Raw genomic sequence first — 3,885 nt, forward strand, 5'->3', positions numbered from 1 at the left:
ACTAAGGAAGGGGCAGTGTTACGACAGCGGGGGTCACGTGACGCTAGTAACACGTCATATTCTCGAAGGTTCGTGAATGCTCGAGCGTTTACTAGATTTCGGTATAATTGTACATATAAGACGGTCAAGACGTGACGGCAACAATGGGTATTTGAACTGCGGACAGAGAGAGACGTATTGTTGAGCACGTGAGACGTTCGTTGTGAATTATAGCGTTTGTTATAGCGCGACTGTGGAAATTAAGTGTATTGCAAAGTTGTATTCAGAAAGAATAAACCAGTTTTATCTAAGAAAGGACTTGTATCGCTAAAGTTTCTTCGGAAAGAATTTTTACGGAAAATTAACTAACGACCAGAGACGTAACAATATGTATATATACGATATACACAAGCCATGTGTAAATATATTTAAATAGGCATGGATAGTTTAGTTCAATTGAATGTGTTATTTATTACAATAGTAGGTTTTTCTTTTAAACCATAACTATTTATAATGTTCCCTAAATAATAAAAAAATAAATATAGTAATGGATGAGAGTGAAAAAGGTTGTAAATACACGACGATCCCTGTTTAATGTGGAGCAGAATAAGGCCGTTTCAGGCCTAACTTTAACAAATAAAAAAATCCTTTTGGAGTGCTTGCCTTGGATTCAAATGTGCAATGGGCTTGACCAATCAGAGCGCTTAATGCAATTAGCGTCGGTAATCGCCTAATCGGTATTTCAATTTTCATTTGATACTCGGCAGTCTGGCACGTGCTAACTGTCAAGCTGGATGCGTCACAGAAAGCCGAAGTACCGTATCTTAGGCTCGGGAGCAAAATAGTTGTCTCTTCATTTTTCGTTCTGTTTTTGCAATAAATGTTCCATCACACTACTGAAGGCCATACTGAGCTTCGCTACCAGCTTGAGGAAGCACAGTGAATGGTCTGCATCAAAAAGTTTACTGGTCAATCGAAATATTTCAAGATTGGGTGGACCATGATATGTACCAATATGGGTACAAGGGCAAGAAGTAGAATTCCTGGTAGACACAGAGTAGCAAGGGCCCTGATGGACTTTATAATATTTCAAGTCCTCTTTGTGAGGCTATCAATATGGCCAATGGAAAACGAGTTCTTTCTGGCAAATTCCTATAGTTTAAATGTTAGAGAAAGAAGAGGTATGTCTCTGGTTTAGTCTAAAAGGTGCCTCCAACAGAATTAAAATAGTAATTTGAAACTTCGGATCTCGAATTAACATCCTTGTAATAGACATACTACAGAGTCTGTCTGTTAGTTTTGATTGTGTAATGGCTGAGCCGTTACTCTATAGTAAATTTATCCAATACTAAGAAGATCAAGTCCAGGACAGTGGGCTGCATTAGATTGTGTGGCATAGGGAATAATATTACTTGCATGTAAATCTCCAGTGTTCCATGATTTAATCCAGATGAGGTTTAATGTGGTCCAGATGCAGGTCCAATAAAGCAATTACTCTGCTGGCTTTATTGGACCACTAGGGAAATCATAAATACTGAAATACAGCATATGTTACAGGACGGATTTATACAATCTTTGGAGAGTGCTTGGTCATTTCTAGCAGTGATTGTTAGGGAGATGGAAAGTATATGAAAGTTATGTGTTCTTGCAATTAATATTTTAAATTTCTTTTAGTTTGACCAATATAAAAACTACCACATTCACATTCTATCTTGTATATACCTGTTATTTTATTTTGTCTTTAGCATTTCCTATCATATCTTTTATCTTATTTATTGGTTTGAAGATAGGGTAAAATTCTGATACTTTTTAAATACTTTATAAAATTGACTTGTTAAACATGGAACGTAAGGTAAACTTAGAGCTTCTTTTTTGTTTTTTTCATAAACAGATTTTAATGTGGTATTTTTAACTGTGTTTACACCTTTGTTAAACTTCTTAAATGCTTTGTCTACTATATTCGGTTCAAATCATCTATCAATAGCTATATACTTAATTAATAATAATTCATTATTTAAATATTCCTGTCTTGGACATATTTTTAAAGCTCTATAAACATATGTATAAAATGCTGATATTTTTTTGGGGTTTTTATATAACATGATTATTTGTGTGGCGGCATTACAACAACAAAAGGTTTTCTATAAACTGATGTTTCTAAGTTACTTTCTGCTTCTTTCCTAACTAATACATTTAAAAAAATAATGCTATTATTATCTTTAATTTCACACGTGAATTGAATTGCTGGCTCTTCACTATTTAAATAACTAAACATTCTTGTAGTTTGCTGTTGCCATGTCGCCACACCACGAAAGGTATCTATATATTGTTACGTATATGCTTGTTTGTTAATTTCCGGTAGAAATTCTTTTCAGCAATACAAGTTCTTTCTTGATTAAACAAGTTTATTCTTTCTCGATATTGTGCTCGGCATGGCCAGGTGGATAAGGCGCTCGACTCACAATCTGAGGGTCGCGGGTTCGAATCCGCATCCCACCAAACATGCTCGCCCTTTAAGCCGTGGGGGCGTTTTAATGTGGCGCTATACATTATATAATTGTACATAATGACAAACTATTCGTTGGTAAAAGAGTAGCCCAAGAGTTGGCGGTGGGTGGTGATGACTAGCTGCCTTCCCTCTAGTCTTACACTGCTAAATTAGGGACGGCTAGCGTAGATAGCCCTCGTGTAGCTTTGCGCGAAATTCCAAAACAAAACAAATCTTTCTCGATACAAACTTTTAGTACACAGTAATTCCACAGTCAGTACATTTCTCGTCACGTTAACCTTAACGCTATAAACCACATCGATTCACAATCTCGATAATTTTGCTCTCTACGAGTGCAAAACACACACTAGCTCGAAACAGAATCGTAAATTACCCGAAACTCACCGTGACTACTATTCGCTTTATCATACATTCCCACCAGTTTTCTCTGCCAGGCTTATATACCAACAAAGAGGCGTCTCGATCACTCCAGAAGTTCCCTGATAATCCAAGAAACTCAGTCACGCATGCGCCAGCAGCGTCATGTGACTTCTGTTGTCGTAACACTGCCCCTTCCTTAGTATTGTTCGTCCCGAACAATTGCCACTTACATTAAACCAATAAATAATTAATAATAACTTAATTAAATGTACAGAATTTACAAACACAAAATTAAAATACAACAAAGTCTCTTAATTTTACAGGACGTTTCTTCTTTCGTACTGGTCTCTGTCTCATTGGCTTCTGCTTCACATGGGATTCATCTGCTCCATCAGGAAATGTCCCATTATTGGTAGCAGTCACATTAGTGGTAGTAACTTCATTAACGGCTTCACTGTTTTCTTTCTCAAAACCGGGTAGAGTTTCTTCTTCAACAGTGGCTTTTTCAGATGACAGCGTCATTTGTTCTGTTATTCATTTTGTTCCAACTGAAATGTCCTGGACCATGATAACGCCAAAGCCTGTTGGCATGCACCACCTTTGGCTTACCTCGCCGAACACATTTTCTTCGAAAAGTCACGTCTGAGAGACAATCCACTATGTCATATGGGCCTTCCCATGGAGAAGACAACTTAGGAGACTTCCCTTTGGTCTTCCTGGGATTATACAACCACACCTTGTCTCCTGGTGCAAAGCTGACTTCAGTAGACTTCTTATCATAACATAGCTTCATTGAATCAGCAGACGTTTTCAAGTTTGAACGCACTTGATGGTGAATATCATCCTTTTCGATAACACTTTCACGAATTCTGACACATTTTCAGGCAACTCTTCATAAGGTGGGCGTCCTTTTAACAGATCCACTGGCAACCGAAGTTCCCGACCAAACATCAATTTTGCTGGAGTGTATCCAGTGGCTTCATGCTCTGCTGTTCTATAGGCTATCAACAGTGGAGGGAGTAAGACATCCCAGTCAT

Source organism: Limulus polyphemus, unplaced genomic scaffold, assembly GCF_000517525.1.
Source record: "Limulus polyphemus unplaced genomic scaffold, Limulus_polyphemus-2.1.2 Scaffold4536, whole genome shotgun sequence".
Lineage (NCBI taxonomy): Eukaryota > Metazoa > Arthropoda > Merostomata > Xiphosura > Limulidae > Limulus > Limulus polyphemus.